The sequence below is a fragment of the Electrophorus electricus genome, chromosome 2, assembly GCF_041902795.1.
Source record: "Electrophorus electricus isolate QZ-2024a chromosome 2, ASM4190279v1, whole genome shotgun sequence".
In the NCBI taxonomy this organism is placed as follows: Eukaryota; Metazoa; Chordata; class Actinopteri; order Gymnotiformes; family Gymnotidae; genus Electrophorus; species Electrophorus electricus.
Genome location: NC_137498.1, coordinates 5,327,398 through 5,350,687, shown reverse-complemented (window position 1 = coordinate 5,350,687; position 23,290 = coordinate 5,327,398). Strand labels below are relative to the sequence as shown.

Below are 23,290 nucleotides of genomic sequence, written 5' to 3'. Positions count from 1 at the left end.
TGGGAGACTCTTTGTGCGGTTCGCCCTTTAGGTCCTCAGACTGAGGCACCAAGCTCCTTGTCTAATCGCAACATCATTTTGTCATATATCCTGTTGACTAAAAGACCTTTTTGGGGGATCATTATTGATTGATATAGATCTTGAACTCTCTTGATTTGTCTAGAGTAGTGGTCATTGCATTTGCTTTCCAAGTCACATGTCCCAGCTTCCATACTGTGCAGAAGCATTTCTCTTTCATCCATTTTTGGTGTTTACTGTATAAAATGGTTGGAACAAAGGGAAGCATGGGCAGGCGAGGCTAAAGAACTGCACAGGGAAATCAACTTAAACTCAGCATCATGGAACTGCAGCTGAGCTGCTTTTTAACTGCACTCAAAATGGTAAAAGAAGGAAATACTGTTCATGACTTCAAGGTAGAATTGAGAGGAGTGAGGTTCTGAGGACAACTATTGGGACTGCAATGAAAGAGATCTTCGGTTTTTATGGCCTTAAGCAGTGAAGAGCTCACACGGCCCTGCTACATAGGTTTAGAAAGCAAGAACAGAACCTACAATTTTCCAGGACCACCAGTTTGGACTGATGTGTAGGTCGGACTAGAGGGTTCCCTTTCAGCTAAACAGCATTTTTTTCTGACAGTTTGAATCAGATATTTCTGAAAATTACAATTGTGAACCATTTGAATTTTAGTTACGTCTGCTCATGAAACGCATTTTAGGCCATCCAACATACCCACGAAATTTGCATAAAATGGCAGCTATTTGTGAACTTCCAAATATGAAAGGTTTTGGCATAAATGATGTTCATTCTTTCTCCTAAATAATTTGCACACATTTTCAGTTTTGGGGATTAGCTGGTGAAAAAATTGTTCTGAAATTGCAGTGATACCATACTGCATCAAGGCATTTTTGCATGGTGTCTGTAGTGAATTGGTCATCACGTTTGCATTATGTGTGAAAGGACCTTGAATTGAAGCTGAGCAGAAACATTAGCTGGTTCTTTGGTTTCTGTGTCTTCTATTTGAAGTAGACACCAGGGAATCGAATGGCCTTCTTGCAGCAGAGGGAAATGATTTTCTGAACTCCCTAGTTACTCCAATTGAGTTCTCCAAGTCCTGTACTCCAAACTCCGGCACTATAACGCATGTGAAATCCCTAACCTCTTCGTCTGCAACTTGGTTCTACATTGTGCAAAATGGAAATTTCAAGATCAGAAGATTACTAGCATCTTAGTATGGACATAAAGTGTAGCTTCTCTGTTGGAAAAAAATATCCCATCACTGTCTCCATTTGCAAACCGAGAAAGTCAATATATGCAGCAGGCTTGTCCTCCGGTGATGCAAGGACTGTGCTTTAGGAGCTGTGTTTAAGGCTGATTTCAATTGTCACAGGGATGATGTAAAACTCATTGTAGCATGATGGGTGTGCTAATCCATGTATTTCAAACAAAATTAAACAAAACAGAAACTCCACGAGTGCATCTGTATTTGATCTCCTAACAGAGATAAGTTATGCTACTTAGCTAATTCTTAAAAGTAACATCCTTATAGTCTCCTGACAATTAAAATCTATGCAAAGCAATGTTAATGATGCAGAATTTGTGCACTAGGGACTGCTTTCCATGCCAATGAATAAGCCTACAGTGATCCGGTAGAGCTCTTCATATTATTCCTAGGGAGTAACATTCTGTCTCTCAAAGGCAATGAAACAAGAAAACATTGCTTGGTGGGATTGAATTTTGCGTCCTAACGGGGAGAAGACAATTCAAGCCAGTTTTTAAACTATGCCTTGCAGGCACCAAAAAGGAGGAAATGCTGGGCTGATCCTGAACGGCCGGTGCTGTAGGGTTTCTGTAGTGTAGTGGTTATCACGTTCGCCTCACACGCGAAAGGTCCCTGGCTCGATACCAGGCAGAAACACAACTCTTGGTAGATGTGTAACTGCTGTCCTTTCAATTGAATGGAGAGCTGTTCTTCACAGAAAAAAGTCAGGCTCCTTAATTAATGGCCAAGCTGATTAATTAAAACTCATAGCATAATGGCTATGCTAATTCAAGTCTTTCAAGCATAAACTTCAGTGAGTGTGTTCTCGTTTTGTTTCCTAACAGAGGTTATGCTAATTAGCTGAAATTTAAAAGTTTCTTTCATCAAGTCTATGGCAAAGAACAAATCCTTGCAAGGCAATATCAAGCATACACAATTTGTGCAATAGGTTATGCTCTATATGCCAATGAGAGAACTACAGAGATAAAGTAAAACTCTTCATATTATGCCTAGTTAGCAACAGTCTGTTTCTAAAAGGGTAGGAAACAAGAGAACTTTGGTGGGGTTGTCTGAATTTTCATCCTAATGCTTGAGAAGTCATACTGCTTAGCCAGATTTAAAGCTATGATTTTCAAGCCCCAAAAATGAGCAAAAGCTGGAGAGGCAAAGAAGCATTTTAAAGTGGTTTCTGTAGTGTAGTGCTCAGCATGTTCGCCTAACACGAGAAAGGTCCTCTGTTCCATACCTGGCAGAAACATCCCTCTTGATAGCACAGTAGTTGGGCACGTGCTTTTTCTAAGCAGTGTATCAAGTGGGAGACTCTTTGTGCGGTTCGCCCTTTAGGTCCTCAGACTGAGGCACCAAGCTCCTTGTCTAATCGCAACATCATTTTGTCATATATCCTGTTGACTAAAAGACCTTTTTGGGGGATCATTATTGATTGATATAGATCTTGAACTCTCTTGATTTGTCTAGAGTAGTGGTCATTGCATTTGCTTTCCAAGTCACATGTCCCAGCTTCCATACTGTGCAGAAGCATTTCTCTTTCATCCATTTTTGGTGTTTACTGTATAAAATGGTTGGAACAAAGGGAAGCATGGGCAGGCGAGGCTAAAGAACTGCACAGGGAAATCAACTTAAACTCAGCATCATGGAACTGCAGCTGAGCTGCTTTTTAAGTGTATTCAAAACGTTAAAAGAAGGCAATACTGTTCATGACTTCAAGGTAGAATTGAGAGGAGTGAGGTTCTGAGGACAACTATTGGGACTGCAATGAAAGAGATCTTCGGTTTTTATGGCCTTAAGCAGTGAAGAGCTCACACGGCCCTGCTACATAGGTTTAGAAAGCAAGAACAGAACCTACAATTTTCCAGGACCACCAGTTTCGACTGATGTGTAGGTCAGACTAGAGGGTTCCCTTTCAGCTAAACAGCATTTTTTTCTGACAGTTTGAATCAGATATTTCTGAAAATTACAATTGTGAACCATTTGAATTTTAGTTACGTCTGCTCATGAAACGCATTTTAGGCCATCCAACATACCCACGAAATTTGCATAAAATGGCAGCTATTTGTGAACTTCCAAATATGAAAGGTTTTGGCATAAATGATGTTCATTCTTTCTCCTAAATAATTTGCACACATTTTCAGTTTTGGGGATGAGCTGGTGAAAAAATTGTTCTGAAATTGCAGTGATACCATACTGCATCAAGGCATTTTTGCATGGTGTCTGTAGTGAATTGGTCATCACGTTTGCATTATGTGTGAAAGGACCTTGAATTGAAGCTGAGCAGAAACATTAGCTGGTTCTTTGGTTTCTGTGTCTTCTATTTGAAGTAGACACCAGGGAATCGAATGGCCTTCTTGCAGCAGAGGGAAATGATTTTCTGAACTCCCTAGTTACTCCAATTGAGTTCTCCAAGTCCTGTACTCCAAACTCCGGCACTATAACGCATGTGAAATCCCTAACCTCTTCGTCTGCAACTTGGTTCTACATTGTGCAAAATGGAAATTTCAAGATCAGAAGATTACTAGCATCTTAGTATGGACATAAAGTGTAGCTTCTCTGTTGGAAAAAAATATCCCATCACTGTCTCCATTTGCAAACCGAGAAAGTCAATATATGCAGCAGGCTTGTCCTCCGGTGATGCAAGGACTGTGCTTTAGGAGCTGTGTTTAAGGCTGATTTCAATTGTCACAGGGATGATGTAAAACTCATTGTAGCATGATGGGTGTGCTAATCCATGTATTTCAAACAAAATTAAACAAAACAGAAACTCCACGAGTGCATCTGTATTTGATCTCCTAACAGAGATAAGTTATGCTACTTAGCTAATTCTTAAAAGTAACATCCTTATAGTCTCCTGACAATTAAAATCTATGCAAAGCAATGTTAATGATGCAGAATTTGTGCACTAGGGACTGCTTTCCATGCCAATGAATAAGCCTACAGTGATCCGGTAGAGCTCTTCATATTATTCCTAGGGAGTAACATTCTGTCTCTCAAAGGCAATGAAACAAGAAAACATTGCTTGGTGGGATTGAATTTTGCGTCCTAACGGGGAGAAGACAATTCAAGCCAGTTTTTAAACTATGCCTTGCAGGCACCAAAAAGGAGGAAATGCTGGGCTGATCCTGAACGGCCGGTGCTGTAGGGTTTCTGTAGTGTAGTGGTTATCACGTTCGCCTCACACGCGAAAGGTCCCTGGCTCGATACCAGGCAGAAACACAACTCTTGGTAGATGTGTAACTGCTGTCCTTTCAATTGAATGGAGAGCTGTTCTTCACAGAAAAAAGTCAGGCTCCTTAATTAATGGCCAAGCTGATTAATTAAAACTCATAGCATAATGGCTATGCTAATTCAAGTCTTTCAAGCATAAACTTCAGTGAGTGTGTTCTCGTTTTGTTTCCTAACAGAGGTTATGCTAATTAGCTGAAATTTAAAAGTTTCTTTCATCAAGTCTATGGCAAAGAACAAATCCTTGCAAGGCAATATCAAGCATACACAATTTGTGCAATAGGTTATGCTCTATATGCCAATGAGAGAACTACAGAGATAAAGTAAAACTCTTCATATTATGCCTAGTTAGCAACAGTCTGTTTCTAAAAGGGTAGGAAACAAGAGAACTTTGGTGGGGTTGTCTGAATTTTCATCCTAATGCTTGAGAAGTCATACTGCTTAGCCAGATTTAAAGCTATGATTTTCAAGCCCCAAAAATGAGCAAAAGCTGGAGAGGCAAAGAAGCATTTTAAAGTGGTTTCTGTAGTGTAGTGCTCAGCATGTTCGCCTAACACGAGAAAGGTCCTCTGTTCCATACCTGGCAGAAACATCCCTCTTGATAGCACAGTAGTTGGGCACGTGCTTTTTCTAAGCAGTGTATCAAGTGGGAGACTCTTTGTGCGGTTCGCCCTTTAGGTCCTCAGACTGAGGCACCAAGCTCCTTGTCTAATCGCAACATCATTTTGTCATATATCCTGTTGACTAAAAGACCTTTTTGGGGGATCATTATTGATTGATATAGATCTTGAACTCTCTTGATTTGTCTAGAGTAGTGGTCATTGCATTTGCTTTCCAAGTCACATGTCCCAGCTTCCATACTGTGCAGAAGCATTTCTCTTTCATCCATTTTTGGTGTTTACTGTATAAAATGGTTGGAACAAAGGGAAGCATGGGCAGGCGAGGCTAAAGAACTGCACAGGGAAATCAACTTAAACTCAGCATCATGGAACTGCAGCTGAGCTGCTTTTTAACTGCACTCAAAATGGTAAAAGAAGGAAATACTGTTCATGACTTCAAGGTAGAATTGAGAGGAGTGAGGTTCTGAGGACAACTATTGGGACTGCAATGAAAGAGATCTTCGGTTTTTATGGCCTTAAGCAGTGAAGAGCTCACACGGCCCTGCTACATAGGTTTAGAAAGCAAGAACAGAACCTACAATTTTCCAGGACCACCAGTTTGGACTGATGTGTAGGTCGGACTAGAGGGTTCCCTTTCAGCTAAACAGCATTTTTTTCTGACAGGTCCCTGGCTCGATACCAGGCAGAAACACAACTCTTGGTAGATGCATCTCTATATGCCAATGAGAGAACTACAGAGATAAAGTAAAACTCTTCATATTATGCATAGTTAGCAACAGTCTGTTTCTTAAAGGGTAGGAAACAAGAGAACTTTGGTGGGGTTGTCTGAATTTTCATCCTAATGCTTGAGAAGTCATACTGCTTAGCCAGATTTAAAGCTATGATTTTCAAGCCCCAAAAATGAGCAAAAGCTGGAGAGGCAAAGAAGCATTTTAAAGTGGTTTCTGTAGTGTAGTGCTCAGCATGTTCGCCTAACACGAGAAAGGTCCTCTGTTCCATACCTGGCAGAAACATCCCTCTTGATAGCACAGTAGTTGGGCACGTGCTTTTTCTAAGCAGTGTATCAAGTGGGAGACTCTTTGTGCGGTTCGCCCTTTAGGTCCTCAGACTGAGGCACCAAGCTCCTTGTCTAATCGCAACATCATTTTGTCATATATCCTGTTGACTAAAAGACCTTTTTGGGGGATCATTATTGATTGATATAGATCTTGAACTCTCTTGATTTGTCTAGAGTAGTGGTCATTGCATTTGCTTTCCAAGTCACATGTCCCAGCTTCCATACTGTGCAGAAGCATTTCTCTTTCATCCATTTTTGGTGTTTACTGTATAAAATGGTTGGAACAAAGGGAAGCATGGGCAGGCGAGGCTAAAGAACTGCACAGGGAAATCAACTTAAACTCAGCATCATGGAACTGCAGCTGAGCTGCTTTTTAACTGCACTCAAAATGGTAAAAGAAGGAAATACTGTTCATGACTTCAAGGTAGAATTGAGAGGAGTGAGGTTCTGAGGACAACTATTGGGACTGCAATGAAAGAGATCTTCGGTTTTTATGGCCTTAAGCAGTGAAGAGCTCACACGGCCCTGCTACATAGGTTTAGAAAGCAAGAACAGAACCTACAATTTTCCAGGACCACCAGTTTGGACTGATGTGTAGGTCGGACTAGAGGGTTCCCTTTCAGCTAAACAGCATTTTTTTCTGACAGTTTGAATCAGATATTTCTGAAAATTACAATTGTGAACCATTTGAATTTTAGTTACGTCTGCTCATGAAACGCATTTTAGGCCATCCAACATACCCACGAAATTTGCATAAAATGGCAGCTATTTGTGAACTTCCAAATATGAAAGGTTTTGGCATAAATGATGTTCATTCTTTCTCCTAAATAATTTGCACACATTTTCAGTTTTGGGGATGAGCTGGTGAAAAAATTGTTCTGAAATTGCAGTGATACCATACTGCATCAAGGCATTTTTGCATGGTGTCTGTAGTGAATTGGTCATCACGTTTGCATTATGTGTGAAAGGACCTTGAATTGAAGCTGAGCAGAAACATTAGCTGGTTCTTTGGTTTCTGTGTCTTCTATTTGAAGTAGACACCAGGGAATCGAATGGCCTTCTTGCAGCAGAGGGAAATGATTTTCTGAACTCCCTAGTTACTCCAATTGAGTTCTCCAAGTCCTGTACTCCAAACTCCGGCACTATAACGCATGTGAAATCCCTAACCTCTTCGTCTGCAACTTGGTTCTACATTGTGCAAAATGGAAATTTCAAGATCAGAAGATTACTAGCATCTTAGTATGGACATAAAGTGTAGCTTCTCTGTTGGAAAAAAATATCCCATCACTGTCTCCATTTGCAAACCGAGAAAGTCAATATATGCAGCAGGCTTGTCCTCCGGTGATGCAAGGACTGTGCTTTAGGAGCTGTGTTTAAGGCTGATTTCAATTGTCACAGGGATGATGTAAAACTCATTGTAGCATGATGGGTGTGCTAATCCATGTATTTCAAACAAAATTAAACAAAACAGAAACTCCACGAGTGCATCTGTATTTGATCTCCTAACAGAGATAAGTTATGCTACTTAGCTAATTCTTAAAAGTAACATCCTTATAGTCTCCTGACAATTAAAATCTATGCAAAGCAATGTTAATGATGCAGAATTTGTGCACTAGGGACTGCTTTCCATGCCAATGAATAAGCCTACAGTGATCCGGTAGAGCTCTTCATATTATTCCTAGGGAGTAACATTCTGTCTCTCAAAGGCAATGAAACAAGAAAACATTGCTTGGTGGGATTGAATTTTGCGTCCTAACGGGGAGAAGACAATTCAAGCCAGTTTTTAAACTATGCCTTGCAGGCACCAAAAAGGAGGAAATGCTGGGCTGATCCTGAACGGCCGGTGCTGTAGGGTTTCTGTAGTGTAGTGGTTATCACGTTCGCCTCACACGCGAAAGGTCCCTGGCTCGATACCAGGCAGAAACACAACTCTTGGTAGATGTGTAACTGCTGTCCTTTCAATTGAATGGAGAGCTGTTCTTCACAGAAAAAAGTCAGGCTCCTTAATTAATGGCCAAGCTGATTAATTAAAACTCATAGCATAATGGCTATGCTAATTCAAGTCTTTCAAGCATAAACTTCAGTGAGTGTGTTCTCGTTTTGTTTCCTAACAGAGGTTATGCTAATTAGCTGAAATTTAAAAGTTTCTTTCATCAAGTCTATGGCAAAGAACAAATCCTTGCAAGGCAATATCAAGCATACACAATTTGTGCAATAGGTTATGCTCTATATGCCAATGAGAGAACTACAGAGATAAAGTAAAACTCTTCATATTATGCCTAGTTAGCAACAGTCTGTTTCTAAAAGGGTAGGAAACAAGAGAACTTTGGTGGGGTTGTCTGAATTTTCATCCTAATGCTTGAGAAGTCATACTGCTTAGCCAGATTTAAAGCTATGATTTTCAAGCCCCAAAAATGAGCAAAAGCTGGAGAGGCAAAGAAGCATTTTAAAGTGGTTTCTGTAGTGTAGTGCTCAGCATGTTCGCCTAACACGAGAAAGGTCCTCTGTTCCATACCTGGCAGAAACATCCCTCTTGATAGCACAGTAGTTGGGCACGTGCTTTTTCTAAGCAGTGTATCAAGTGGGAGACTCTTTGTGCGGTTCGCCCTTTAGGTCCTCAGACTGAGGCACCAAGCTCCTTGTCTAATCGCAACATCATTTTGTCATATATCCTGTTGACTAAAAGACCTTTTTGGGGGATCATTATTGATTGATATAGATCTTGAACTCTCTTGATTTGTCTAGAGTAGTGGTCATTGCATTTGCTTTCCAAGTCACATGTCCCAGCTTCCATACTGTGCAGAAGCATTTCTCTTTCATCCATTTTTGGTGTTTACTGTATAAAATGGTTGGAACAAAGGGAAGCATGGGCAGGCGAGGCTAAAGAACTGCACAGGGAAATCAACTTAAACTCAGCATCATGGAACTGCAGCTGAGCTGCTTTTTAACTGCACTCAAAATGGTAAAAGAAGGAAATACTGTTCATGACTTCAAGGTAGAATTGAGAGGAGTGAGGTTCTGAGGACAACTATTGGGACTGCAATGAAAGAGATCTTCGGTTTTTATGGCCTTAAGCAGTGAAGAGCTCACACGGCCCTGCTACATAGGTTTAGAAAGCAAGAACAGAACCTACAATTTTCCAGGACCACCAGTTTGGACTGATGTGTAGGTCGGACTAGAGGGTTCCCTTTCAGCTAAACAGCATTTTTTTCTGACAGTTTGAATCAGATATTTCTGAAAATTACAATTGTGAACCATTTGAATTTTAGTTACGTCTGCTCATGAAACGCATTTTAGGCCATCCAACATACCCACGAAATTTGCATAAAATGGCAGCTATTTGTGAACTTCCAAATATGAAAGGTTTTGGCATAAATGATGTTCATTCTTTCTCCTAAATAATTTGCACACATTTTCAGTTTTGGGGATGAGCTGGTGAAAAAATTGTTCTGAAATTGCAGTGATACCATACTGCATCAAGGCATTTTTGCATGGTGTCTGTAGTGAATTGGTCATCACGTTTGCATTAAGTGTGAAAGGACCTTGAATTGAAGCTGAGCAGAAACATTAGCTGGTTCTTTGGTTTCTGTGTCTTCTATTTGAAGTAGACACCAGGGAATCGAATGGCCTTCTTGCAGCAGAGGGAAATGATTTTCTGAACTCCCTAGTTACTCCAATTGAGTTCTCCAAGTCCTGTACTCCAAACTCCGGCACTATAACGCATGTGAAATCCCTAACCTCTTCGTCTGCAACTTGGTTCTACATTGTGCAAAATGGAAATTTCAAGATCAGAAGATTACTAGCATCTTAGTATGGACATAAAGTGTAGCTTCTCTGTTGGAAAAAAATATCCCATCACTGTCTCCATTTGCAAACCGAGAAAGTCAATATATGCAGCAGGCTTGTCCTCCGGTGATGCAAGGACTGTGCTTTAGGAGCTGTGTTTAAGGCTGATTTCAATTGTCACAGGGATGATGTAAAACTCATTGTAGCATGATGGGTGTGCTAATCCATGTATTTCAAACAAAATTAAACAAAACAGAAACTCCACGAGTGCATCTGTATTTGATCTCCTAACAGAGATAAGTTATGCTACTTAGCTAATTCTTAAAAGTAACATCCTTATAGTCTCCTGACAATTAAAATCTATGCAAAGCAATGTTAATGATGCAGAATTTGTGCACTAGGGACTGCTTTCCATGCCAATGAATAAGCCTACAGTGATCCGGTAGAGCTCTTCATATTATTCCTAGGGAGTAACATTCTGTCTCTCAAAGGCAATGAAACAAGAAAACATTGCTTGGTGGGATTGAATTTTGCGTCCTAACGGGGAGAAGACAATTCAAGCCAGTTTTTAAACTATGCCTTGCAGGCACCAAAAAGGAGGAAATGCTGGGCTGATCCTGAACGGCCGGTGCTGTAGGGTTTCTGTAGTGTAGTGGTTATCACGTTCACCTCACACGCGAAAGGTCCCTGGCTCGATACCAGGCAGAAACACAACTCTTGGTAGATGTGTAACTGCTGTCCTTTCAATTGAATGGAGAGCTGTTCTTCACAGAAAAAAGTCAGGCTCCTTAATTAATGGCCAAGCTGATTAATTAAAACTCATAGCATAATGGCTATGCTAATTCAAGTCTTTCAAGCATAAACTTCAGTGAGTGTGTTCTCGTTTTGTTTCCTAACAGAGGTTATGCTAATTAGCTGAAATTTAAAAGTTTCTTTCATCAAGTCTATGGCAAAGAACAAATCCTTGCAAGGCAATATCAAGCATACACAATTTGTGCAATAGGTTATGCTCTATATGCCAATGAGAGAACTACAGAGATAAAGTAAAACTCTTCATATTATGCCTAGTTAGCAACAGTCTGTTTCTAAAAGGGTAGGAAACAAGAGAACTTTGGTGGGGTTGTCTGAATTTTCATCCTAATGCTTGAGAAGTCATACTGCTTAGCCAGATTTAAAGCTATGATTTTCAAGCCCCAAAAATGAGCAAAAGCTGGAGAGGCAAAGAAGCATTTTAAAGTGGTTTCTGTAGTGTAGTGCTCAGCATGTTCGCCTAACACGAGAAAGGTCCTCTGTTCCATACCTGGCAGAAACATCCCTCTTGATAGCACAGTAGTTGGGCACGTGCTTTTTCTAAGCAGTGTATCAAGTGGGAGACTCTTTGTGCGGTTCGCCCTTTAGGTCCTCAGACTGAGGCACCAAGCTCCTTGTCTAATCGCAACATCATTTTGTCATATATCCTGTTGACTAAAAGACCTTTTTGGGGGATCATTATTGATTGATATAGATCTTGAACTCTCTTGATTTGTCTAGAGTAGTGGTCATTGCATTTGCTTTCCAAGTCACATGTCCCAGCTTCCATACTGTGCAGAAGCATTTCTCTTTCATCCATTTTTGGTGTTTACTGTATAAAATGGTTGGAACAAAGGGAAGCATGGGCAGGCGAGGCTAAAGAACTGCACAGGGAAATCAACTTAAACTCAGCATCATGGAACTGCAGCTGAGCTGCTTTTTAACTGCACTCAAAATGGTAAAAGAAGGAAATACTGTTCATGACTTCAAGGTAGAATTGAGAGGAGTGAGGTTCTGAGGACAACTATTGGGACTGCAATGAAAGAGATCTTCGGTTTTTATGGCCTTAAGCAGTGAAGAGCTCACACGGCCCTGCTACATAGGTTTAGAAAGCAAGAACAGAACCTACAATTTTCCAGGACCACCAGTTTGGACTGATGTGTAGGTCGGACTAGAGGGTTCCCTTTCAGCTAAACAGCATTTTTTTCTGACAGTTTGAATCAGATATTTCTGAAAATTACAATTGTGAACCATTTGAATTTTAGTTACGTCTGCTCATGAAACGCATTTTAGGCCATCCAACATACCCACGAAATTTGCATAAAATGGCAGCTATTTGTGAACTTCCAAATATGAAAGGTTTTGGCATAAATGATGTTCATTCTTTCTCCTAAATAATTTGCACACATTTTCAGTTTTGGGGATGAGCTGGTGAAAAAATTGTTCTGAAATTGCAGTGATACCATACTGCATCAAGGCATTTTTGCATGGTGTCTGTAGTGAATTGGTCATCACGTTTGCATTATGTGTGAAAGGACCTTGAATTGAAGCTGAGCAGAAACATTAGCTGGTTCTTTGGTTTCTGTGTCTTCTATTTGAAGTAGACACCAGGGAATCGAATGGCCTTCTTGCAGCAGAGGGAAATGATTTTCTGAACTCCCTAGTTACTCCAATTGAGTTCTCCAAGTCCTGTACTCCAAACTCCGGCACTATAACGCATGTGAAATCCCTAACCTCTTCGTCTGCAACTTGGTTCTACATTGTGCAAAATGGAAATTTCAAGATCAGAAGATTACTAGCATCTTAGTATGGACATAAAGTGTAGCTTCTCTGTTGGAAAAAAATATCCCATCACTGTCTCCATTTGCAAACCGAGAAAGTCAATATATGCAGCAGGCTTGTCCTCCGGTGATGCAAGGACTGTGCTTTAGGAGCTGTGTTTAAGGCTGATTTCAATTGTCACAGGGATGATGTAAAACTCATTGTAGCATGATGGGTGTGCTAATCCATGTATTTCAAACAAAATTAAACAAAACAGAAACTCCACGAGTGCATCTGTATTTGATCTCCTAACAGAGATAAGTTATGCTACTTAGCTAATTCTTAAAAGTAACATCCTTATAGTCTCCTGACAATTAAAATCTATGCAAAGCAATGTTAATGATGCAGAATTTGTGCACTAGGGACTGCTTTCCATGCCAATGAATAAGCCTACAGTGATCCGGTAGAGCTCTTCATATTATTCCTAGGGAGTAACATTCTGTCTCTCAAAGGCAATGAAACAAGAAAACATTGCTTGGTGGGATTGAATTTTGCGTCCTAACGGGGAGAAGACAATTCAAGCCAGTTTTTAAACTATGCCTTGCAGGCACCAAAAAGGAGGAAATGCTGGGCTGATCCTGAACGGCCGGTGCTGTAGGGTTTCTGTAGTGTAGTGGTTATCACGTTCGCCTCACACGCGAAAGGTCCCTGGCTCGATACCAGGCAGAAACACAACTCTTGGTAGATGTGTAACTGCTGTCCTTTCAATTGAATGGAGAGCTGTTCTTCACAGAAAAAAGTCAGGCTCCTTAATTAATGGCCAAGCTGATTAATTAAAGCTCATAGCATAATGGCTATGCTAATTCAAGTCTTTCAAGCATAAACTTCAGTGAGTGTGTTCTCGTTTTGTTTCCTAACAGAGGTTATGCTAATTAGCTGAAATTTAAAAGTTTCTTTCATCAAGTCTATGGCAAAGAACAAATCCTTGCAAGGCAATATCAAGCATACACAATTTGTGCAATAGGTTATGCTCTATATGCCAATGAGAGAACTACAGAGATAAAGTAAAACTCTTCATATTATGCCTAGTTAGCAACAGTCTGTTTCTAAAAGGGTAGGAAACAAGAGAACTTTGGTGGGGTTGTCTGAATTTTCATCCTAATGCTTGAGAAGTCATACTGCTTAGCCAGATTTAAAGCTATGATTTTCAAGCCCCAAAAATGAGCAAAAGCTGGAGAGGCAAAGAAGCATTTTAAAGTGGTTTCTGTAGTGTAGTGCTCAGCATGTTCGCCTAACACGAGAAAGGTCCTCTGTTCCATACCTGGCAGAAACATCCCTCTTGATAGCACAGTAGTTGGGCACGTGCTTTTTCTAAGCAGTGTATCAAGTGGGAGACTCTTTGTGCGGTTCGCCCTTTAGGTCCTCAGACTGAGGCACCAAGCTCCTTGTCTAATCGCAACATCATTTTGTCATATATCCTGTTGACTAAAAGACCTTTTTGGGGGATCATTATTGATTGATATAGATCTTGAACTCTCTTGATTTGTCTAGAGTAGTGGTCATTGCATTTGCTTTCCAAGTCACATGTCCCAGCTTCCATACTGTGCAGAAGCATTTCTCTTTCATCCATTTTTGGTGTTTACTGTATAAAATGGTTGGAACAAAGGGAAGCATGGGCAGGCGAGGCTAAAGAACTGCACAGGGAAATCAACTTAAACTCAGCATCATGGAACTGCAGCTGAGCTGCTTTTTAACTGCACTCAAAATGGTAAAAGAAGGAAATACTGTTCATGACTTCAAGGTAGAATTGAGAGGAGTGAGGTTCTGAGGACAACTATTGGGACTGCAATGAAAGAGATCTTCGGTTTTTATGGCCTTAAGCAGTGAAGAGCTCACACGGCCCTGCTACATAGGTTTAGAAAGCAAGAACAGAACCTACAATTTTCCAGGACCACCAGTTTGGACTGATGTGTAGGTCGGACTAGAGGGTTCCCTTTCAGCTAAACAGCATTTTTTTCTGACAGTTTGAATCAGATATTTCTGAAAATTACAATTGTGAACCATTTGAATTTTAGTTACGTCTGCTCATGAAACGCATTTTAGGCCATCCAACATACCCACGAAATTTGCATAAAATGGCAGCTATTTGTGAACTTCCAAATATGAAAGGTTTTGGCATAAATGATGTTCATTCTTTCTCCTAAATAATTTGCACACATTTTCAGTTTTGGGGATGAGCTGGTGAAAAAATTGTTCTGAAATTGCAGTGATACCATACTGCATCAAGGCATTTTTGCATGGTGTCTGTAGTGAATTGGTCATCACGTTTGCATTATGTGTGAAAGGACCTTGAATTGAAGCTGAGCAGAAACATTAGCTGGTTCTTTGGTTTCTGTGTCTTCTATTTGAAGTAGACACCAGGGAATCGAATGGCCTTCTTGCAGCAGAGGGAAATGATTTTCTGAACTCCCTAGTTACTCCAATTGAGTTCTCCAAGTCCTGTACTCCAAACTCCGGCACTATAACGCATGTGAAATCCCTAACCTCTTCGTCTGCAACTTGGTTCTACATTGTGCAAAATGGAAATTTCAAGATCAGAAGATTACTAGCATCTTAGTATGGACATAAAGTGTAGCTTCTCTGTTGGAAAAAAATATCCCATCACTGTCTCCATTTGCAAACCGAGAAAGTCAATATATGCAGCAGGCTTGTCCTCCGGTGATGCAAGGACTGTGCTTTAGGAGCTGTGTTTAAGGCTGATTTCAATTGTCACAGGGATGATGTAAAACTCATTGTAGCATGATGGGTGTGCTAATCCATGTATTTCAAACAAAATTAAACAAAACAGAAACTCCACGAGTGCATCTGTATTTGATCTCCTAACAGAGATAAGTTATGCTACTTAGCTAATTCTTAAAAGTAACATCCTTATAGTCTCCTGACAATTAAAATCTATGCAAAGCAATGTTAATGATGCAGAATTTGTGCACTAGGGACTGCTTTCCATGCCAATGAATAAGCCTACAGTGATCCGGTAGAGCTCTTCATATTATTCCTAGGGAGTAACATTCTGTCTCTCAAAGGCAATGAAACAAGAAAACATTGCTTGGTGGGATTGAATTTTGCGTCCTAACGGGGAGAAGACAATTCAAGCCAGTTTTTAAACTATGCCTTGCAGGCACCAAAAAGGAGGAAATGCTGGGCTGATCCTGAACGGCCGGTGCTGTAGGGTTTCTGTAGTGTAGTGGTTATCACGTTCGCCTCACACGCGAAAGGTCCCTGGCTCGATACCAGGCAGAAACACAACTCTTGGTAGATGTGTAACTGCTGTCCTTTCAATTGAATGGAGAGCTGTTCTTCACAGAAAAAAGTCAGGCTCCTTAATTAATGGCCAAGCTGATTAATTAAAGCTCATAGCATAATGGCTATGCTAATTCAAGTCTTTCAAGCATAAACTTCAGTGAGTGTGTTCTCGTTTTGTTTCCTAACAGAGGTTATGCTAATTAGCTGAAATTTAAAAGTTTCTTTCATCAAGTCTATGGCAAAGAACAAATCCTTGCAAGGCAATATCAAGCATACACAATTTGTGCAATAGGTTATGCTCTATATGCCAATGAGAGAACTACAGAGATAAAGTAAAACTCTTCATATTATGCCTAGTTAGCAACAGTCTGTTTCTAAAAGGGTAGGAAACAAGAGAACTTTGGTGGGGTTGTCTGAATTTTCATCCTAATGCTTGAGAAGTCATACTGCTTAGCCAGATTTAAAGCTATGATTTTCAAGCCCCAAAAATGAGCAAAAGCTGGAGAGGCAAAGAAGCATTTTAAAGTGGTTTCTGTAGTGTAGTGCTCAGCATGTTCGCCTAACACGAGAAAGGTCCTCTGTTCCATACCTGGCAGAAACATCCCTCTTGATAGCACAGTAGTTGGGCACGTGCTTTTTCTAAGCAGTGTATCAAGTGGGAGACTCTTTGTGCGGTTCGCCCTTTAGGTCCTCAGACTGAGGCACCAAGCTCCTTGTCTAATCGCAACATCATTTTGTCATATATCCTGTTGACTAAAAGACCTTTTTGGGGGATCATTATTGATTGATATAGATCTTGAACTCTCTTGATTTGTCTAGAGTAGTGGTCATTGCATTTGCTTTCCAAGTCACATGTCCCAGCTTCCATACTGTGCAGAAGCATTTCTCTTTCATCCATTTTTGGTGTTTACTGTATAAAATGGTTGGAACAAAGGGAAGCATGGGCAGGCGAGGCTAAAGAACTGCACAGGGAAATCAACTTAAACTCAGCATCATGGAACTGCAGCTGAGCTGCTTTTTAACTGCACTCAAAATGGTAAAAGAAGGAAATACTGTTCATGACTTCAAGGTAGAATTGAGAGGAGTGAGGTTCTGAGGACAACTATTGGGACTGCAATGAAAGAGATCTTCGGTTTTTATGGCCTTAAGCAGTGAAGAGCTCACACGGCCCTGCTACATAGGTTTAGAAAGCAAGAACAGAACCTACAATTTTCCAGGACCACCAGTTTGGACTGATGTGTAGGTCGGACTAGAGGGTTCCCTTTCAGCTAAACAGCATTTTTTTCTGACAGTTTGAATCAGATATTTCTGAAAATTACAATTGTGAACCATTTGAATTTTAGTTACGTCTGCTCATGAAACGCATTTTAGGCCATCCAACATACCCACGAAATTTGCATAAAATGGCAGCTATTTGTGAACTTCCAAATATGAAAGGTGTTGGCATAAATGATGTTCATTCTTTCTCCTAAATAATTTGCACACATTTTCAGTTTTGGGGATGAGCTGGTGAAAAAATTGTTCTGAAATTGCAGTGATACCATACTGCATCAAGGCATTTTTGCATGGTGTCTGTAGTGAATTGGTCATCACGTTTGCATTATGTGTGAAAGGACCTTGAATTGAAGCTGAGCAGAAACATTAGCTGGTTCTTTGGTTTCTGTGTCTTCTATTTGAAGTAGACACCAGGGAATCGAATGGCCTTCTTGCAGCAGAGGGAAATGATTTTCTGAACTCCCTAGTTACTCCAATTGAGTTCTCCAAGTCCTGTACTCCAAACTCCGGCACTATAACGCATGTGAAATCCCTAACCTCTTCGTCTGCAACTTGGTTCTACATTGTGCAAAATGGAAATTTCAAGATCAGAAGATTACTAGCATCTTAGTATGGACATAAAGTGTAGCTTCTCTGTTGGAAAAAAATATCCCATCACTGTCTCCATTTGCAAACCGAGAAAGTCAATATATGCAGCAGGCTTGTCCTCCGGTGATGCAAGGACTGTGCTTTAGGAGCTGTGTTTAAGGCTGATTTCAATTGTCACAGGGATGATGTAAAACTCATTGTAGCATGATGGGTGTGCTAATCCATGTATTTCAAACAAAATTAAACAAAACAGAAACTCCACGAGTGCATCTGTATTTGATCTCCTAACAGAGATAAGTTATGCTACTTAGCTAATTCTTAAAAGTAACATCCTTATAGTCTCCTGACAATTAAAATCTATGCAAAGCAATGTTAATGATGCAGAATTTGTGCACTAGGGACTGCTTTCCATGCCAATGAATAAGCCTACAGTGATCCGGTAGAGCTCTTCATATTATTCCTAGGGAGTAACATTCTGTCTCTCAAAGGCAATGAAACAAGAAAACATTGCTTGGTGGGATTGAATTTTGCGTCCTAACGGGGAGAAGACAATTCAAGCCAGTTTTTAAACTATGCCTTGCAGGCACCAAAAAGGAGGAAATGCTGGGCTGATCCTGAACGGCCGGTGCTGTAGGGTTTCTGTAGTGTAGTGGTTATCACGTTCGCCTCACACGCGAAAGGTCCCTGGCTCGATACCAGGCAGAAACACAACTCTTGGTAGATGTGTAACTGCTGTCCTTTCAATTGAATGGAGAGCTGTTCTTCACAGAAAAAAGTCAGGCTCCTTAATTAATGGCCAAGCTGATTAATTAAAACTCATAGCATAATGGCTATGCTAATTCAAGTCTTTCAAGCATAAACTTCAGTGAGTGTGTTCTCGTTTTGTTTCCTAACAGAGGTTATGCTAATTAGCTGAAATTTAAAAGTTTCTTTCATCAAGTCTATGGCAAAGAACAAATCCTTGCAAGGCAATATCAAGCATACACAATTTGTGCAATAGGTTATGCTCTATATGCCAATGAGAGAACTACAGAGATAAAGTAAAACTCTTCATATTATGCCTAGTTAGCAACAGTCTGTTTCTAAAAGGGTAGGAAACAAGAGAACTTTGGTGGGGTTGTCTGAATTTTCATCCTAATGCTTGAGAAGTCATACTGCTTAGCCAGATTTAAAGCTATGATTTTCAAGCCCCAAAAATGAGCAAAAGCTGGAGAGGCAAAGAAGCATTTTAAAGTGGTTTCTGTAGTGTAGTGCTCAGCATGTTCGCCTAACACGAGAAAGGTCCTCTGTTCCATACCTGGCAGAAACATCCCTCTTGATAGCACAGTAGTTGGGCACGTGCTTTTTCTAAGCAGTGTATCAAGTGGGAGACTCTTTGTGCGGTTCGCCCTTTAGGTCCTCAGACTGAGGCACCAAGCTCCTTGTCTAATCGCAACATCATTTTGTCATATATCCTGTTGACTAAAAGACCTTTTTGGGGGATCATTATTGATTGATATAGATCTTGAACTCTCTTGATTTGTCTAGAGTAGTGGTCATTGCATTTGCTTTCCAAGTCACATGTCCCAGCTTCCATACTGTGCAGAAGCATTTCTCTTTCATCCATTTTTGGTGTTTACTGTATAAAATGGTTGGAACAAAGGGAAGCATGGGCAGGCGAGGCTAAAGAACTGCACAGGGAAATCAACTTAAACTCAGCATCATGGAACTGCAGCTGAGCTGCTTTTTAACTGCACTCAAAATGGTAAAAGAAGGAAATACTGTTCATGACTTCAAGGTAGAATTGAGAGGAGTGAGGTTCTGAGGACAACTATTGGGACTGCAATGAAAGAGATCTTCGGTTTTTATGGCCTTAAGCAGTGAAGAGCTCACACGGCCCTGCTACATAGGTTTAGAAAGCAAGAACAGAACCTACAATTTTCCAGGACCACCAGTTTGGACTGATGTGTAGGTCGGACTAGAGGGTTCCCTTTCAGCTAAACAGCATTTTTTTCTGACAGTTTGAATCAGATATTTCTGAAAATTACAATTGTGAACCATTTGAATTTTAGTTACGTCTGCTCATGAAACGCATTTTAGGCCATCCAACATACCCACGAAATTTGCATAAAATGGCAGCTATTTGTGAACTTCCAAATATGAAAGGTGTTGGCATAAATGATGTTCATTCTTTCTCCTAAATAATTTGCACACATTTTCAGTTTTGGGGATGAGCTGGTGAAAAAATTGTTCTGAAATTGCAGTGATACCATACTGCATCAAGGCATTTTTGCATGGTGTCTGTAGTGAATTGGTCATCACGTTTGCATTATGTGTGAAAGGACCTTGAATTGAAGCTGAGCAGAAACATTAGCTGGTTCTTTGGTTTCTGTGTCTTCTATTTGAAGTAGACACCAGGGAATCGAATGGCCTTCTTGCAGCAGAGGGAAATGATTTTCTGAACTCCCTAGTTACTCCAATTGAGTTCTCCAAGTCCTGTACTCCAAACTCCGGCACTATAACGCATGTGAAATCCCTAACCTCTTCGTCTGCAACTTGGTTCTACATTGTGCAAAATGGAAATTTCAAGATCAGAAGATTACTAGCATCTTAGTATGGACATAAAGTGTAGCTTCTCTGTTGGAAAAAAATATCCCATCACTGTCTCCATTTGCAAACCGAGAAAGTCAATATATGCAGCAGGCTTGTCCTCCGGTGATGCAAGGACTGTGCTTTAGGAGCTGTGTTTAAGGCTGATTTCAATTGTCACAGGGATGATGTAAAACTCATTGTAGCATGATGGGTGTGCTAATCCATGTATTTCAAACAAAATTAAACAAAACAGAAACTCCACGAGTGCATCTGTATTTGATCTCCTAACAGAGATAAGTTATGCTACTTAGCTAATTCTTAAAAGTAACATCCTTATAGTCTCCTGACAATTAAAATCTATGCAAAGCAATGTTAATGATGCAGAATTTGTGCACTAGGGACTGCTTTCCATGCCAATGAATAAGCCTACAGTGATCCGGTAGAGCTCTTCATATTATTCCTAGGGAGTAACATTCTGTCTCTCAAAGGCAATGAAACAAGAAAACATTGCTTGGTGGGATTGAATTTTGCGTCCTAACGGGGAGAAGACAATTCAAGCCAGTTTTTAAACTATGCCTTGCAGGCACCAAAAAGGAGGAAATGCTGGGCTGATCCTGAACGGCCGGTGCTGTAGGGTTTCTGTAGTGTAGTGGTTATCACGTTCGCCTCACACGCGAAAGGTCCCTGGCTCGATACCAGGCAGAAACACAACTCTTGGTAGATGTGTAACTGCTGTCCTTTCAATTGAATGGAGAGCTGTTCTTCACAGAAAAAAGTCAGGCTCCTTAATTAATGGCCAAGCTGATTAATTAAAACTCATAGCATAATGGCTATGCTAATTCAAGTCTTTCAAGCATAAACTTCAGTGAGTGTGTTCTCGTTTTGTTTCCTAACAGAGGTTATGCTAATTAGCTGAAATTTAAAAGTTTCTTTCATCAAGTCTATGGCAAAGAACAAATCCTTGCAAGGCAATATCAAGCATACACAATTTGTGCAATAGGTTATGCTCTATATGCCAATGAGAGAACTACAGAGATAAAGTAAAACTCTTCATATTATGCCTAGTTAGCAACAGTCTGTTTCTAAAAGGGTAGGAAACAAGAGAACTTTGGTGGGGTTGTCTGAATTTTCATCCTAATGCTTGAGAAGTCATACTGCTTAGCCAGATTTAAAGCTATGATTTTCAAGCCCCAAAAATGAGCAAAAGCTGGAGAGGCAAAGAAGCATTTTAAAGTGGTTTCTGTAGTGTAGTGCTCAGCATGTTCGCCTAACACGAGAAAGGTCCTCTGTTCCATACCTGGCAGAAACATCCCTCTTGATAGCACAGTAGTTGGGCACGTGCTTTTTCTAAGCAGTGTATCAAGTGGGAGACTCTTTGTGCGGTTCGCCCTTTAGGTCCTCAGACTGAGGCACCAAGCTCCTTGTCTAATCGCAACATCATTTTGTCATATATCCTGTTGACTAAAAGACCTTTTTGGGGGATCATTATTGATTGATATAGATCTTGAACTCTCTTGATTTGTCTAGAGTAGTGGTCATTGCATTTGCTTTCCAAGTCACATGTCCCAGCTTCCATACTGTGCAGAAGCATTTCTCTTTCATCCATTTTTGGTGTTTACTGTATAAAATGGTTGGAACAAAGGGAAGCATGGGCAGGCGAGGCTAAAGAACTGCACAGGGAAATCAACTTAAACTCAGCATCATGGAACTGCAGCTGAGCTGCTTTTTAACTGCACTCAAAATGGTAAAAGAAGGAAATACTGTTCATGACTTCAAGGTAGAATTGAGAGGAGTGAGGTTCTGAGGACAACTATTGGGACTGCAATGAAAGAGATCTTCGGTTTTTATGGCCTTAAGCAGTGAAGAGCTCACACGGCCCTGCTACATAGGTTTAGAAAGCAAGAACAGAACCTACAATTTTCCAGGACCACCAGTTTGGACTGATGTGTAGGTCGGACTAGAGGGTTCCCTTTCAGCTAAACAGCATTTTTTTCTGACAGTTTGAATCAGATATTTCTGAAAATTACAATTGTGAACCATTTGAATTTTAGTTACGTCTGCTCATGAAACGCATTTTAGGCCATCCAACATACCCACGAAATTTGCATAAAATGGCAGCTATTTGTGAACTTCCAAATATGAAAGGTTTTGGCATAAATGATGTTCATTCTTTCTCCTAAATAATTTGCACACATTTTCAGTTTTGGGGATGAGCTGGTGAAAAAATTGTTCTGAAATTGCAGTGATACCATACTGCATCAAGGCATTTTTGCATGGTGTCTGTAGTGAATTGGTCATCACGTTTGCATTATGTGTGAAAGGACCTTGAATTGAAGCTGAGCAGAAACATTAGCTGGTTCTTTGGTTTCTGTGTCTTCTATTTGAAGTAGACACCAGGGAATCGAATGGCCTTCTTGCAGCAGAGGGAAATGATTTTCTGAACTCCCTAGTTACTCCAATTGAGTTCTCCAAGTCCTGTACTCCAAACTCCGGCACTATAACGCATGTGAAATCCCTAACCTCTTCGTCTGCAACTTGGTTCTACATTGTGCAAAATGGAAATTTCAAGATCAGAAGATTACTAGCATCTTAGTATGGACATAAAGTGTAGCTTCTCTGTTGGAAAAAAATATCCCATCACTGTCTCCATTTGCAAACCGAGAAAGTCAATATATGCAGCAGGCTTGTCCTCCGGTGATGCAAGGACTGTGCTTTAGGAGCTGTGTTTAAGGCTGATTTCAATTGTCACAGGGATGATGTAAAACTCATTGTAGCATGATGGGTGTGCTAATCCATGTATTTCAAACAAAATTAAACAAAACAGAAACTCCACGAGTGCATCTGTATTTGATCTCCTAACAGAGATAAGTTATGCTACTTAGCTAATTCTTAAAAGTAACATCCTTATAGTCTCCTGACAATTAAAATCTATGCAAAGCAATGTTAATGATGCAGAATTTGTGCACTAGGGACTGCTTTCCATGCCAATGAATAAGCCTACAGTGATCCGGTAGAGCTCTTCATATTATTCCTAGGGAGTAACAT

General features: G+C 40.4%; 8 non-coding genes across 8 annotated transcripts; all 8 read left to right on the top strand.

Annotated features, from left to right (window-relative positions):
* The first annotated feature begins 1,842 nt into the window (after nucleotides 1–1,842).
* Nucleotides 1,843–1,915, top strand: trnav-cac (transfer RNA valine (anticodon CAC)). The gene has a single exon. It is a non-coding gene; the product is annotated as a tRNA-Val (tRNA).
* Nucleotides 1,916–4,413: 2,498 nt separating this feature from the next.
* trnav-cac (transfer RNA valine (anticodon CAC)) lies at nucleotides 4,414–4,486 on the top strand. The gene has a single exon. It is a non-coding gene; the product is annotated as a tRNA-Val (tRNA).
* A 3,539-nt stretch (nucleotides 4,487–8,025) lies between these two features.
* On the top strand, nucleotides 8,026–8,098 carry trnav-cac (transfer RNA valine (anticodon CAC)). Its single transcript has one exon. It is a non-coding gene; the product is annotated as a tRNA-Val (tRNA).
* Nucleotides 8,099–10,596: 2,498 nt separating this feature from the next.
* Nucleotides 10,597–10,669, top strand: trnav-cac (transfer RNA valine (anticodon CAC)). The gene has a single exon. It is a non-coding gene; the product is annotated as a tRNA-Val (tRNA).
* Nucleotides 10,670–13,167: 2,498 nt separating this feature from the next.
* Nucleotides 13,168–13,240, top strand: trnav-cac (transfer RNA valine (anticodon CAC)). The gene has a single exon. It is a non-coding gene; the product is annotated as a tRNA-Val (tRNA).
* A 2,498-nt stretch (nucleotides 13,241–15,738) lies between these two features.
* trnav-cac (transfer RNA valine (anticodon CAC)) lies at nucleotides 15,739–15,811 on the top strand. Its single transcript has one exon. It is a non-coding gene; the product is annotated as a tRNA-Val (tRNA).
* A 2,498-nt stretch (nucleotides 15,812–18,309) lies between these two features.
* On the top strand, nucleotides 18,310–18,382 carry trnav-cac (transfer RNA valine (anticodon CAC)). The gene has a single exon. It is a non-coding gene; the product is annotated as a tRNA-Val (tRNA).
* Nucleotides 18,383–20,880: 2,498 nt separating this feature from the next.
* trnav-cac (transfer RNA valine (anticodon CAC)) lies at nucleotides 20,881–20,953 on the top strand. The gene has a single exon. It is a non-coding gene; the product is annotated as a tRNA-Val (tRNA).
* The last annotated feature ends 2,337 nt before the right edge of the window (nucleotides 20,954–23,290 follow it).